Source organism: Microcaecilia unicolor, chromosome 4 (genome assembly GCF_901765095.1).
Source record: "Microcaecilia unicolor chromosome 4, aMicUni1.1, whole genome shotgun sequence".
Classification (NCBI taxonomy): domain Eukaryota; kingdom Metazoa; phylum Chordata; class Amphibia; order Gymnophiona; family Siphonopidae; genus Microcaecilia; species Microcaecilia unicolor.
The window spans coordinates 316,462,255-316,478,682 of record NC_044034.1 but is presented as its reverse complement, the minus strand read 5'-3'; the positions used below and the strand labels follow the sequence as shown (position 1 = coordinate 316,478,682).

Here is a 16,428-nt window from a genome sequence, read left to right as displayed (position 1 = left end):
TGGCCAAAGGGAAAAGAATCTTTCATCTTAGGAACCTGAGGTGTTTTTCTGGTCCTGAAATCCTACAAGACTGAGCCAGCCCCAGAGTATCTGAAACTACTTCTGCAGGCTCAGCAATTGAAGAAATTAGCTTAACTCTGCTGCCCCAAGTAGGTGTCATCGAAAATGCGATCTCCTCTGAAAGTGCTTTTTATCTATTAGGCTTCATGTCCCTCTATGGGTTTGCAGTTACTGGGAAAGCCTAACCTCTGAGTGCCTTCTGGACCACTTTGTGCTGAATGTAGATACAACTTGAAGAGAAAACGGGAGCAATTTCATTTATAAAGATGGTTGTATTTACTTTGGCCAGAGGCCCATCGTTGCACACCTCTATTTCAATATTACTGTGATGACTATTAATTTCAATATATCTCATGCAGCTATTGGAAGGAGAAATGTCTTCCTACCCTCCACTCAACAGTGTGGTAAACTACATGCATTGCAGAAGGCAACAGCAACTGAACATTTTCAAATCTCTGCTTAAAACTCACCTCTTCAATGCCGCGTTCGGCACCTAACCTCTCGTGAAATATAGTATTACCTACCAGACGGACTCTACACTTGTCTTTAGATTGTACACCTGTCTTTTAGATTGTAAGCTCCTTGAGCAGGGACTGTCCTTCCATGTTAAATTGTACAGCGCTGCGTAACCCTTGTAGCGCTTTAGAAATGTTAAGTAGTAGTAGTAGTAACTATGCAATCCAATCAAAAGGATTTTCCACTTTTCAAGAGCCAGCTAGTGACAGCTTCAATGATGCACGAGAGGGCTCACCTCAGCATGGGACTGAGGGAAGAGTGCTTGCTTCAGGCTTTGCTTCAGTGCTTGTTTGCTACGTGTATTGTGGTTTGACGGCAAGATGTCAAAAAGGAAGAGAAAAATCAATGGCTTCCATTTAAAGGGGCTTATGTGGAAGTGAAAAATGCTTGTCCCTGTGAGCACCTTACTGTTAAAATAATTCCAGGTCTATTAATACGGGGCTCCAGTAGCCATGTTGGTTTTGGAGAAAATTGGCTCCTTTGCATGTTATCAGATTAAGGTAAGGATTAGCCAGAGATATGCATGAGTTTCAAGACCATAGAGGTCATCTTGAAAACACTGATACAGAGAACATGACAGCAGATGACCATACAGTTTATCCAGTCAGCCCATCTATACCACCTACTAAGCACTACAATCCTTTCCTTACTCTCAGAGATCCTTACTCTCAGAGATCCTGTGTTTGTCCCATGCTTTCTTGAATTCAATCCTTGCCTGCATTACCTCCACTGGGAGAAAAGGCCACACATCCACCACCCTTTCTGTACATAAATATTTCCTTAGATTACTCCTGAGTCTGTCCCCTTTCACCTTCAACCTATGCCCCCTCATTCTAGAGCTTCCTTTTATTTGAAAGAAACTCGCCTCTTGTGCATTTATTGCACAGACATATTCAAATCTCTATCATATCTCCCATCTTTCTTTCAAAGCATGCATATTGAGATCTTTAAGTCTGTCCCCATACGCTTTATGATGAAGACCACTAACCATTTTAGAAACTGCCCTCTGGACCGGCTCCATCCTGTTTATATCTTTTTAGAGGTGTGGTCTCCAGAAGTGAGGTCTCACCAGAAACTTCTATAGATATGATATAGACAGAGGCTGCAAGTAGATCTGATGTCCTGATCGTGCCCTCATTAATATTCAATAAATGTATTTGCTTGCATGGAGGAGAGGGTTGTAAGAAGAAGGCTAATTTGCATAACCTGGTTTCCACCTTGCTGCACCGCATGGAATAGAATCCCAGAGTCAGTGCATCATGCTCTCTCTCTAGCCATATTGAAAATCCATTCCATAAATACACCTTTTTGAGGTTCTTTTAAAATTGTAACCACTTCTCTATAATAAATAAATTTCTCATAGACTCTTGCTTGTCCTGACTAAACCATAAGCTACACAGAGCTCTCTTATGTCTCTCTATCCAGCACTTTATCTCCTAAATTAAAGTTGGGTACCCAAATGCATGCCCAGTTATAGAATAGGATCAGTTATGTGTGTAATATAATTAGCTAATTGGCGCTAAATTGCCACTTAATTGGAGATAAGTACCAATAATTGATGTTAACAAGCACTCAACATGTAATTAAACTCTGGAATTTGTTGCCTGAGAATGTAGTAAAAGCAGTTAGCTTATCAGGGTTAAAAAAAGATTTGGATAATTTCCTAAAAGAAAAGTCCATAAGCCATTAGTAAGATGGTCTTGGGAAAATCCACTGCTTATTTCTAGGATAAGCAACACAAAATCTCTTTTACTGTTTTGGGATATTGCCAGGCACTTGTAACCTGGATTGGCCACTGTAGGAAATAGGATACTGGGCTTGATGAATCTTTGGTCTGTCCCAGTATGGCAACGCTTATGTTCTTATGTACTAATTGGCACTAATTAGCAGTTGCGCATATATTTGACTTATGCCCCTATTCTGTAAACTGAACACCTAACTTTCATGCACAACTGAGAAAGTGAGCATGGCCATGGGATGGGCATGGGTGAGTCAGGGGCATTCCCAGAAATTACATGCGATAATACAGAATATCTGCCATCAGTTGGGTGCGAGCACTTACTCCAGCTTTTGACTGGTGTAAGTGTTTGGACTCACATTTAGGGGTGGAATGTTCACCAAGCTACTATTCTGTAAAGGGAGCTCTGCACAGCGTGCCCTTTACAGAATGCCGTCTTAGCACAGATCATACTTTGAGGAATCTACCCCTGTATATTTAGTAGCACTATACACATGATAAGTAGAAGCAGCCTATCCTGAAAATCATGCATGTCTGCAGCACTCAAGGCCCGGAGCTGCGAACTCTGGATTAAGGGGACTATTTACTAAATTGCATTATCTCCCGGATTCTATATAGGTCACCCAAATGTTGGAAGGGGGCCCTGATGCATGAGAAATTAGTCAATTGGGAGCTAACAACCAATTATTGAAGTTAATTGGAATTAATTGGCACTAACTTGGATTTACCTGTGCATCTGCCTACATGCTATTCCATAACGCTGGGTACCCAAAGTGTCTTGCTCACAACCCAAAAGTAAGTGTGGACATGGGAGGGGCATGGGGGGTCAGGGGCATTCCAAATATTTAGGCACAGTCCTCCTGATATTCAGCACTATTTAACCAGCCAGAATGGCTGCTGACCGATTAAATAGTGCTTAACCAGCTTTTCGTCGATATTCAGTGGGGAACAACCAGCTACCTCCCACCGAATATCCCTGGTTAGCGGCTAGCAGATAGCCGGTTATATCACGTGATATAACTGGCTATCCGTCAATTTTTAAACTGGGTTTAGTGGCCATATTTGTCTGCGGCAAACAGTGGAATACCTTTGGCCAGTTTGAGGATAACCAGCTAAGTTATCGATGTGCCCAGTTATCTTCAAACCAGCCAAAAATAAACTGGATATTCAATGCTGGTCACCGAAAATGGCACAGCATTGAATATCTGGGCTTAGCGCCAACCGTGGTAGTGAGCCAGTCTAACTCCCGTGGTCTGAATATCGGCTCCAGTGTTATAGAATTCCAGGGTTATGCGCCAACTTACACGCCAGGATTCATGCCAGGTTTTAGCTGGCATAAGTCCTTGCGCCCAAAGTTGGATGCAGGAATGCGGTCTAAGAGCTATTCTCTAAAAAGCAAACAGCCCAGCTAATCCTTTATCGAATAACACTTAGTGTGAACTTTTCCTGGTGCCTATGTTTGGGTTTTAATTTACTGAATCTAGCCCTACATAGGAGTGTAAGAGTAGCCATACTGGGCCAGACCAATGGTCCATCTAGCCCAGTATCCTGTTTCCAACAGTGGCCAAGTCAAATCACAAGTACTTGACAGAGACCCAAATCGTGGCAACACTCCATGCTACCAATCCCAGGGCAAGTAGTTGCTTCCCCATATCTGTCTCAATAGCAGACTATGGACTTTTTCTCCAGGAACTTGTCCCAACCTCTTTTAAACCCAGATACGTTAACCACTTTTACTACATCCTCCGGCAAAGAGTTTCAGAGCTTAACTATTCGTTGAGTGAAAAATATTTCCTCCTATTTGTTTTTAAAGTATTTCAATGTAATTTTCTTGAGTGTCTACTACTACTACTTATCATTTCTATAGCGCTGCAAGGCATATGCAGTGCTGTACACCATACACAAAAGTCAGTCCCTGCTCAAAGAGCTTACAATCTAGATAAGACAGGTAAACAGGAAAAAGGACAGGGTAAGTGAGTTAGGAGTCAAAAGCTTTGGTAAAGAGGTGGGATTTGAATTTGGACTTGAAAACGGCTAAAGACAGGGCTAGACGTACAGACTCGGGAAGTCTATTCCAGGCGTGAGGTGCAGTGAGACAAAAGGAATGGAGTCTTGAATTAGCAGTAGAGGAGAAAGGGATGGATAAGAGAGATTTATCTACAGAATAGAGTACTCAAGGGGGAACGTAGGGGGAGACAAGAGTGGAGAGGTACAGGGGAACGGCAGAGTGAATGCACTTATAGGTCAATAGGAGAAGTTTGAATAGAATATGGAAATGGATAGGGAGCCAGTGAAGTGACTTAAGAAGAGGGCTAATATGGGCATAGCGACTTTGGCGGAAAATGAGTCATGCAGCAGAGTTTTGGATTGATTGAAAAGGAGAGAGATGGCTAAGAGGGAGGCCGGTGAGTAGTAGGTTACAATAATCAAGACGAGAGGTGATAAGAGTGTGGATAAGGGTTCTGGTAGAGTGCTCAGAGATGAAGGGACGGATTTTGCTAATGTTGGAGAGAAAGAAATGACATGTTTTAGCAATCTGTTGAATGTGAGCAGAGAAGGAGAGAGAGGAGTCAAAGATGACCCCAACTTTACGAGCAGATGAGACAGGGAGAATGAGAGTGCCATCCACCAAAATAGAGAAAGGGGGGAGAGGGGAGGTAGGTTTAGGGGGAAAGATGAGAATCTCGGTTTTGGCCATGTTGAGCTTCAGGTAACGCTGAGACATCCAGGCAGCAATATCAGACAGGCAGACTGAGACGTTGGTCTGGATGGTAGTTGAGATTTCGGAGGTAGAGAGGTAGATTTGGGAGTCATCAGCATAGAGATGGTATTGAAAGCCATGGGATGATATCAGAGAACCAAGGGAGGAAGTATAGATGGAGAACAGGAGAGGACCGAGAACAGAAACCTGAGGTACACCGATTGGTAGAGGGATAGAAGTGGAAGAGGATCCAGAACCAGGAAAGAACAGAGCCCTGGAATCCAAATGAAGACAGTGTGTCAAGGAGTAGGCTGTGATCAACAGTGTCGAAAGCGGCGGATAGATCAGGAAGGATGAGGATAGAATAGAGACCTTCGAGTGTCCCCTACTCTTTGTACTTTTGAAATGAGTAAAAAATCGATTTACTTCTACTCGTTCTACACCACTCAGGATTTTATAGACTTCAATCATTTCTCCCCTCATCTGTCTCTTTTCCAAGCTGAAGAGCCCTAACCTCTTTAGCCTTTCCTCATATGAGAAGAGTTGGCATGGAGGAGTAGCCTAGTAGTTAGTGCAGTGGTCTTTGATCCTGTGGAGCCAGGTTCAATTCCTACTGTAGCTCCTTGTGACTCTGAGCAAGTCACTTAATCCTCTATTTCCCAAATAAGTACCTGTATACAGTATACTATGTAAACCGCTTTGAATGAAGTTGTAAAAACCACAGAAAGGCAGTATATCAAGTTCTATCCCCTTTATCATTTCAGTCGCTCTTCTTTGAATCTTTTCTAATTCCACTATATGTTTTTGGGGATGCGGCTACCAGAACTGAACGCAGTACTCAAGGTGAGGTCGCACCATGGAGCAAAACAAAGGCATTATAGTGTTTTTGGTATTATTCATCATCCCTTTCTTAACAATTCCTAGCATCCTGTTTGGTTTTTTGCCACCGCTACACATTGAGCAGAAGATTTCAGCATAATAGCTATAACGACACCTAGATCTTTTTCTTGGTTGCTGACCCTCAAGGTGGACTCTAGGATCAGATAACTATGATTCGGATTATTTTTTCCAATGTGAATCACCTTGCATTTGTCCACATTAAATTTCATCTGCCATTTGGATGTCCAGTCTTCCAATTTTCTAAGGTCTTCCTGCAATATTTCACAATCCGCATGAGTTTTAACAACCTTGAATAGTTTTGTATCATCTGCAAATTTAATCACCTCACTCATCATTCTGATTTCCATATAATTTATAAATATGTTAAATAGCACCGGTCCCAGTACTGATCCCTGAAGCACTCCACTGTTCACCATCCTCCATTGAGAAAAATGACCATTTAACTCTATCCTCTGTTTTCTGTCCAATAACCAATTCCTAATCCACAACAGAACATTGCCTCCTATCCCATGACTCTTTAATTTTCTCAGGAGTCTCTCATGAGGAACTTTATCAAAAGCTTTCTGAAAATCTAGATACACTACATCAACCAGCTCACCTTTATCCACATTTATTCATGCCTTCAAAGAAATGACGCAAATTGGTGAGGAAAGACTTCCATTGGCTAAATCCATGCTGACTCTGTCCCATTAAGTCATGTTTGTCTATGTGTTCCGTAATGTTATTCTTTATAATAGTTTCCACTATTTTGCCCAGCACTGATGTCAGGTTTACTGGTCTGTAGTTTCCCGGATCACCTCTGGAACCCTTTTTAAAAATTGGTGTCACATTGGTCACCCTTCAATCTTCAGGTACTAGTGATGATTTTAACAACAGGTTACATATTACGAACAGCAGATCAGCAATTTCATGCTTGAGTTCTTTGAGTATCCTTGGATGTATGTCAGCTGGTCCAGGTGATTTACTACTCTTTAATTTGCTATCCTGGAGGATCTGGACTTCAGCTTTCTACTTAAGAGCCTAAATTTGGCTTCCAGAATCTCTCTCCCACATTTTCCCATGTCATTGGTACCCACATATACCAAAACAGGCCGTTCTATCTAAGATCCTGTCTAGGTGACTCATGAGGTCTGCCACCTTAGTACCAGGGAGGCAAGTGACCAAGTAATCCTCACGTCCACCAGCCACCCAGCTATCTACATGCCTAATTTATTTTTGTTACATTTGTACCCCGTGCTTTTCCACTCATGGCAGGCTCAATGTGGCTTACATGGGACAATGGAGGGTTAAGTGACTTGCCCAGAGTCACAAGGAACTGCCTGTGCCTGAAGTGGGAATCGAACTCAGTTCCTCAGGACCAAAGTTCACCACCCTAACCACTAGGCCACTCCTAATGATTGAATCACCAACTACAACAGCTGTCCTAACCCTTCCCACCTGGGCAGAAGTTCTTGGAGACATATACTCGGTACGAGGGGATAGTGCATCCCCTGGTGGGCAAGTTCTGGCTACAGGAATACTTCCTATTTCACCAGAGTGATGCTCTTCCTTTTGGAAGACCTCACTCCTCCAAGGAAGCACAGGGGCTGCCAGACTGGAGGTGAGACTTCTCTACAATGTCCCCGTAGGTCTCCTCTATGCAGTGGCATTCCTAGGGGGGCTGACACCGCCCCCCCTTGGTACGCCACTGCCTCTATGTACCTCTCTGTCTCCCTCAGCTCCTCCAAGTCCGCTACTCTAGCCTCAAGAGAACAGACCCTTTCTCTGAGAGCAAAGAGCTCTCTGCATCGGGCAGACATATAACCTCTCACCAACTAGGAGATAATCATACATGTGACAAAGCAAAAGACTGAATAGCACCCTTCTCGCTGTTTAATGCAGGTTCTCTGTGTTAAAAAAAAATCATTCATGCATAATAAATACCATTAACACACATTAAATCCTGCATTAAACACCTAACATGGGATTTGATGTTAATGGCAGAAAAGGCACGGGAAAGGGGCTCAGAAGGGACAGGCAGGGTGGCACAGACCTTAACATGCAATATCATAAGATGGGTTAACAAGGCAGGCTGTTGCCATGGAAATTTAACAATGGTTTGATTTATGGTTTTGTTTATTTGATATATGTTTATGTTTATTTGAATCTGATATACCACCATATAGAAAAAATAGGCCACAGATGTTTACAAATTAAATGAATAGATTAGGAAAAGAATTACAAACAGTATATACTGCCTATAAATAGTAATTAGCCAAACGGTTCACAATAAAAGCAAAGTAAATCAACTCAAGTGATTTAGTTAACTTCTTCATTGGTAATAGCCTCTGTGGTAATGCGCGTTAATGTCACATCTGCTTCCTCCCACACATTGACCACATCCCCCTGTAACTAGAAAACATTACCACTGCTAATACGCCTTAAAGTTTTTCATTGACCTGTTAATGGCACAGCTGTGCCACTGTTTAGTAAATAGGCTCTTAATAGCACCGTAACATAAAGTGACTTCTGTGGCTTTCAGTTCAGTCTTTGGGGCACACAGTCAACTCAGGTTTACAGCATAGCCAATACAAATGAAACCATGCCTAGCCTACATATCTGCAAACAGTATATCGTACACAGAGCCTAGAGTCACAGTGGATATCACCCAAAAAAAAAAGTTTGTTCAGAGTTGCAAAGAAGTTTGGAGAAAATCTAGAAACACCTGGGGTTTCTGGCATTGCAGCAGGAAATAATTTGGGCAGACTACATGGGGTTTATAGCTTTCGTGTGTCATATTCTATGTCTTTATGTTTCCATGACCTCGAGGACTGAAGTTGAGAACTACTGACCCAGCCTGAGTGTTTGCTGGTGAAGCTGAAAGAGAAATCCAGCTGCAGCCAATTAGCTGAAAGTCTCATCAGCATTTTTAAGTCGGCTACATCAAACCGGAGAAACAAATCCAGCATTGCAGGCTCCAGCCTCAGGATACTGTCTATAAATAACACAAGGGGAATAAAAGAAGTTCCTATCTTTTTCATAAAACACAGAACATAACTTAAAGAAGCTCCGACTGTTCCTGCAGAGAAAGCTAACAAAGGAGAGATGGCCACTTCCCAAAGCAAGGAGCCCATCTGGCCAGGGGATCTTATAGGAATGACTCTGATATGTGTTTCCCATTTCAGAGGGGATCATACTGTATAAGACCTTTTGAAAAGTAAAATGGATGGATATGTTCCAAGTTGACTTGCTGCCCTAGATGGAAGTATCACAAACGATATCAACCATGGTCAGCCAGATGTGGGAAACATTAACTATGATGTCAAAGGAGCCACCTGCCAGCTTAGAAGATCCATTGACTACCATAAAAATTCACAACTCTTCATGTTAAGCTAATCATTTGTATTCATTTTTAAAACATCTATAATCATAGACACACAACATACTCAAGAGCAGACCACCAACAGAGATGTAAGTTTCCAAACTTTATGAAAATTTGTCATTCCTTTCGTGCTCTTTGTAATAGATGTGGCACCCTTTTGAAATAAACATTGAGAAGTTTATAATGGTTCTAAGCACTAAAAATATTTAATATATTTGAGGACTAACCACTTAGCTACTCCTCCATTCCAAAAATAATCTAAGAACCAGGGAGACCAATCCCATTGATACTTCTTATCACCCTCCATTGTCTTAGGAGCAAAAGTAGATTGTAAGCCCTCCAGGGACAGGACAATAACTGCAATACCTGAATGTAACTTGCCTTAAATAGAATGAGCTAAACAAATAAATCCACATTTTTAAAAACAGATTCATGCACACAAACATGGTATCTAAGAACATAAGTGGCCTAGTGGTTAGGGTGGTGGACTTTGGTCCTAAGGAACTGAGTTCAATTCCCACTTCAGGCACAGGCAGCTCCTTGTGACTCTGGGCAAGTCACTTAGCCCTCCATTGCCCCATGTAAACCACATTGAGCCTGCCATGAGTGGGAAAGCACAGGGTACAAATGTAACAAAATTAAAATAAATAAGAACATACGTGCTTCCATACTGGGTCAGTACCTGGCAAGATCCCAGAAGAGTAAAACAGATTTTATGTTGCTTGCCTTATCCTAGAAATAAGCAGTGGATTTTCCCAAGTTCATCTTAATAATATGGAGTTTTATTTTAGAAAATTATCCAGACCTTTTTTAAACCCTGCTAAGCTAATTGCTTTTACCACATTCTCTGGCAATGAATTCCAGAGTTTAATTACACATTCAGTGAAGAAACATTTTCTCTGGTTTGTTTTAAATTTGCTCTGTACTGGTTATGATATTACAATTAGTTCAAGGCCTCTGGTTAATGACTCTCATTGCAATGATTGAATTGGGAGAGGATATAAGATACAGGAGAAAATCAAATCCCTGGGTAACTGTGAATGAAGACTCATAGGGCTAGATTCTATATATGACACCTAAAACATTTCTGCCTAGGTGTGTTCTATAAATGCTGCCTAACTTAGGTGCAGTTTATAGAATACACCTAGAGCCCTTATGAGCGCCTAAGTTAGGCGCGGTACAGGAGTATTCTTTAACCATGTGCATAATTGTTTGCATTGCCCATGATTTTGCCCAGTCCATGCCTATGGCCACACCTCCTTTTTGGCTGCACACATTAGAATTTATGCACACTACATTATAGAATATGCCTAGCAATTTGTGCACATAAATTCTAATTAAACCCAATTAGTGTCCATAATTGCCTGTTAAGTGGCAATTAACAGCACCGATTGGCTTGTTAATTAATTAAATTGCGCATGCAAATGCAGAATATGCCTGAATTTGCATGCGCAATTTCAGTCACACTATATAGGATCTGGGGGATGGTGTCAGATCCCTGTTGTGGTTCTTCTGACTGAGCTGGAAGCTCAAAGGAGCAGGAAGAAGCTTCTAGGTTCCCCTCACATCCAAAAAAGTAATGACATCATGCACAGTAAGAACCGATTGGATCCCATTCTCTATGTTGCAGGTTAAGAGTAATGATATTATGCACAGTAAGAACATAAGTGTTGCCATACTGGGACAGACTGAAGGTTCATCAAGCCCAGTATCCTCTTCCCAACTGTGGCCAATCTAGGTCACAAGTACCTGGAAAGATCCCAAAAGTGTAAAACAGATTTTATGCTGCTTATCCTAGGAAAAAGCAGTGGATATTTCCAAGTCCATCTTAATAATGGTTTATGGATTTTTCTTTTAGGAAACTACTACTACTACTAATAGCATTTATATAGCGCTACCAGACACACGGAGCGCTGAACACTTGACATAAAGAGACAGTCCCTGCTCAAAGAGCTTACAATCTAGGTAAAACAGACAGACAAGACATTACAGGCAAAGGAATTACAGGGTAGACTGGGTCAAAATTTTTTTAAATCCTGCTGAGCTAACTCTTTTTATCATATTTTCAGGCCACAAATTCCAGAGTTTAATTACACATTGAGTGAATATTTTCCACGGTTTGTTTTAAATTTACTAGTTTGTAGCTTCATTGTGTGCCCCCTAGTCCTAGCATTGTAGAAAGAGTAAACAAGCAATTCACTTCTACCTGTTCCACTCCACTCATTATTTTATAGATCTCTATCATATCTCCCTTTGGACATCTCTTCTCCAAGCTGAAGAGCCCTATCCTCTAGCCTTTCCTCACAGGGACATCATCTTATCCCCTCTACCATTTTCAGCGCCCTTGTTTGTACCTTTTCTAATGCAGTGATGCAGTGATCAGAATTGCATAGAACAATACAAAGGTATTATAATATTCTCAGTTTTGTTCTCCCTTCCTTTCCTAATAATTCCTAACATTCTATTTGCTTTCTTGGCTGCCATTAGGGTCCCATTCTGTATGATACAGGTCAAGAGTAATGACATCATGCAGAGAAAAACAAACTGGGTCCCGTTCTGCATGATGCAGGTTGTGGATTGGAGTGTATTAAAGGGGGCAGTGCTGCTGAGGCCTTTAATTGAAGAAATGTCAGCACTTTGCATGTATGCTCCCTTCTGTGAACATGTATACGCCTCCTTTTCATATTCCTTCAAGGTCAACGGCATGTGATGATGGTCTAGGGCCGGACAGAGAGGATCCATGACATGGTGTTCAAGAAGAATTTAATTTAACCAATTAAAAATCACATTTTCAATTTGCTGCAAGATGGGTATGGGACTTGATATACCGCCTTTCTGTGGTTTTCTCAACTATATTCAAAGTGGTTTACATGGTATATATGGGTGCTTATTTGTACCTGGGGCAATGGAGGGTTAAGTGACTTGCCCAGAGTCACAAGGAGCTGTAGTAGGATTTGAATCCAGTTCTCCAGGATCAAAGTCTGCAGTGCTAACCACTAGGCTACTTCTCCACTCCTTACCAGGGTAATGGGATTTGATATACTGCCTTTCTGTGGTACACTACAAGATGGTTTAGATTTATTATATGCTGGTATCTTCTCTGTCCCTAGTAGGCTCATAATCTAAGCATTGTACATGGGGCAATAATGGGTGAAGTGACTTGCTCAGAGTCACAAGGAGCTGCAGTGGGAATTGAACCCAGGTTCACAGCCCACTACAGTAATCAGTGGGCTACTCTTCCATGCCTCCAGGTGCCTCTGGAAGGGCATCTTAGTGATTATGTGATGTGGAGAGTGCTGTGGAGTCTGACACTAGGTGGAAATCTGGGAAGATAATTATACAAGTGGAGGAGTGGCCTTGTGGTTAAAGCATTGGTCTTACAATCCAGAGATGGCCAGTTCAAATCCCACTGCTACTTCTTGTGATCTTGGGCAAGTCATTTAACTCTCCATTGCCTCAGGTACAGACTTAGATTGTGAGCCCTCCTTGATCAGAGAAATATCCAGCATACCTGACTGCAACTCACCTTGAGCTACTACTGAAAAAGGTGTGAGCAAAATCTAAACAAATAAATACATTGAGGCCAAGCCTTAGAATGTTTGGTTTAATTTATTTTGTAAAATAAAAGTGGGAGGACGACCAAGGATGCCAAAGACTAAGAAGATGTATAATATAGAAAAGTTTACAAGAAAAAAATCTGCCAAAAGACAGAGAACTCAAGACACCCCACGGAAAACAACAATATAAAATAAAAGTATATTGTTGTTTTCCGTGTGGTGTCTTGAGTTCTCCGTCTTTTGGTGGATTTTTTTCTTTTAATTTATTTTGTATCATAAAAGGTGCTACCCATGGTACATTACTGCTACTACTACTTAACACTTCTAAAGCGCTACTAGGGTTACACAGCGCTGTGCAGTTTAACAAAGAAGGCCAGTCCCTGCTCAAATGAGCTTACAATCTAATGGATTCAGGCCATCTTCTTTACCTGGATTCACCCTGCGTAGAACTGAACATGCGCACTGTTTAAACATGATATTAAAGGCAAAACAATATCGAGACAAAAGCAAAAGAGTTTTAGTAACACAAGTGTCTTCCATAAAGATTAGACTTCTGAATGCTTACAGACAGGTCCTGGTGAGATCCATAGGTACATCATTACCTACTACATGCCACATGTGTTGAACATACATTTGCACATATGGATTTCTGGAAGCAATTTAAACTGTAGCAGCCATAATGTGAAGGAAAAAGATTAAATAGGGACAGATGAAGTAAAAACAGAAGGAAGGAAAGAATAAGATGAAAAGGGCTAGAGCGGATAACTGACCTTTGTAAAAGTAAGGTCATGCAGTGAAGGAAGTGCCAAAGACATCATTGGAAACAGTGCTCCTGGCTTCTTATGTTATATTATGTATATGCTCCCAAAAGTTGTACAGCTGTAAACTTTATAAGGTCATGCAGTGAAGGAAGTGCCAGAGATATCATTGAAAACAAGTGTCTCTGGCTTTTTATGTTATGTTATGTCATGTCATGTTAAGTATATGCTCTAATAAAATGTACAGCTGTAACCTAATAAAAACTATCTACTTTCTCATCTGCTCAAAGAAATAATATGGTATATAAAATATACTGAAAACTCCAGTAGTTTTTATTATTACAACCACTTTTTTTTCCAAAATCAGTTGACCTTAGTCATCTGACTACACTTACATTCATATACATGCATTCACCACTCACCCTTACTGTCTACCAATCTCAATTACAAATATCAGTAAACGACATAACCCTTCACACAAATAGCGTGAACATAGTATGTCACATAATATAAATATCATACTTCACCAATATTAGTTTGAAAATGATAACAAATGTCATTGCAAAGGGTGAGTGGTAAATGCATGTAGATGAATGTAAGTGTAGTCAGATGACTAAGGTCAACTGATTTTGGAAAAAAAAGTGGTTGTAATAATAAAAAGATAAGTTTTTTTTTTTGCTAAACTACTGGGGTTTTCAGTGTTTTATGTATATATAACTCTGGTATAGGAATATCATTATCCCCTTTTAGTAGGATTGATATCAAATATACTGCCAGAGAAGCCAACCCAATGGCATTTCTGGTGAATGTTCTGCAGTGCCAGCCGAGTGGCATAAAAATTATTGGCAGATTTTTGTTCTTAATTGGGGCTGCTGACGTTTCATTCACAGATAACAGTTAGTGCTGGGAGAACTGAAGGGTAGGGGGAAGCAAATGAATGTGAAGTACTTTTATACCGACACCTGGTGGCCAGATATAGAACAGCATGGGAAGCTGTTCTTGGGTAACTGGCATTCTACTCTGCCTTGTCCAGGGGCATATTGCTGCACTCTTTTGACTTAAATGGATGTATGGATACAAGCTGGACGGCTGTCTGATGAAGATGGGTGGGGGGGGGGGGGGGGGAGGAGAAAACAGACCATATCAGAATCACATTACAGTAGACTCTTAGGAATTTTTTCAAATTATTTGTTATTTATTTATTTTGGATAAGCAGCAAGTTGTTATGTGCCAGACATTTAATTCTGTATTACACTGGTGCCCTCTAGCCATATAACCATGGTGCCAGGCCTGATCTTAGAACAAACTACAGATGAAAAATCTTGATCGATTAATTGTCCTCCTTTCACATGCCAACATGATAAATTTAATCAAACTTTTCAGACATCTCCAACGGGCTAGAAGAAACACTTTTCAATGTTCAGACGATAGATGATGGATTGCATTGTCATTAAGAAATCTCTTGCCGTTCCTTGAATCAACATGCTTTTGCCCTCTCCCTCTCCCTCTCCCCGCTAAATATAAACCACGTTTCTGCATCCCAGATGGGTATTTTCGTTGCAAACAGAGCAGAGACATGCAATTCTGTTGTTTCACAAGACCACTGGCGAGGATTAAGGATGGAAACACAAGGGCAGGCACGCAAGTTTGCCAGGAACTTGGCCACATTTTGAAGTCCCATGACACCAAACTAGACATGGGGTAATTAGACATGGGGTTTGCGACCAAAGTTACATACAAAAAACAAAATCAAAACCCTCCAACCAATTAAACGTGAAGATTCCAGGCCTGGTAGATATAAAATGCTTCAGGGTTTTAAACAGGCCCTTTAAGACAGAGAGATACTAGTGGAAAACATCTTTTGTTATCCTACAGGAAAAAAGCAAACATCCAAGTCCCCTGACAAAAATATTTTATCTATGATAACGTCTAGTGGCTTTATGGTGGGGTAAAGCTAGCAATCTGAATGCCCTTGCCAGTATTTATTAATTTTTATTTTATTTGTTACATTTGTATCCCACATTTTCCCACCTATTTGCAGGCTCAATGTGGCTTACATAGTACCGTAGAGGCGATCGCCAATTCCGGTATAAACAAATACAGTAATGTTGTGGTAGAATAACACATTAGGGAATCGTAGGGAGGAGGCGTTATTATTATGTGTCCATTACGAGCTTTGGTTTTGTTGTGTTGCAGGGTACAGGCATTTAAGTTGGGTAGCTAATTTTATCAACCAGGGTGCAGATTTCTTTATTTGTTGTATTTGTATCCCACATTTTCCCACCTATTTGCAGGCTCAATGTGGCTTACAATATTCCGTCATGGCATTCGCCATTCCGGAGTAGACAAACAATTGGTGTTACATGAATACATGGATGACAATATAGATTTAGCTTATACATTTCAGATTTCGAAAGCAATACGTTCTTTGATTGGGAGCCAGCGCAGTTTTTCTCGGAGTGATGGGCATTTGATGCTTTTATTTATTTACATTTAGCTCAGCCTGCATTGATGGACACATGCTGATCAGCTGAGAGGTGCATTTCGCTACTGAACACACTTTACCCTCAGAAATAATAGTGTGGGTTGATCCATTGTACTGTGCCCATGTCTGTAGCATCCTGGTCAGAGCAGAACAAAAACCTCTTTCGCTTTTCCTATACTTCTCAGATACTGCAGACAAAGCTAAAGTAACTTAAACTTAGCCGAAATAGAGACGAACCCTGTTTTCATTAGCTAAGGGGCAGAGAAACAACGCTGAGGCCAGACAGCTCTTGCATTTATATCAAGAACTGCTTCAGAGCGCCTCTGGATCAGAGGAAACCAGAGAGAGACGG

At 41.0% G+C, this 16,428-nt stretch overlaps 1 protein-coding gene across 1 annotated transcript in view; it reads right to left on the bottom strand.

Annotated features, from left to right (window-relative positions):
• The window catches only part of ANTXR1 (ANTXR cell adhesion molecule 1), a 269,622-nt gene that overhangs the window by 252,268 nt on the left and 926 nt on the right, over positions 1-16,428 (bottom strand). The window lies entirely within an intron of this gene.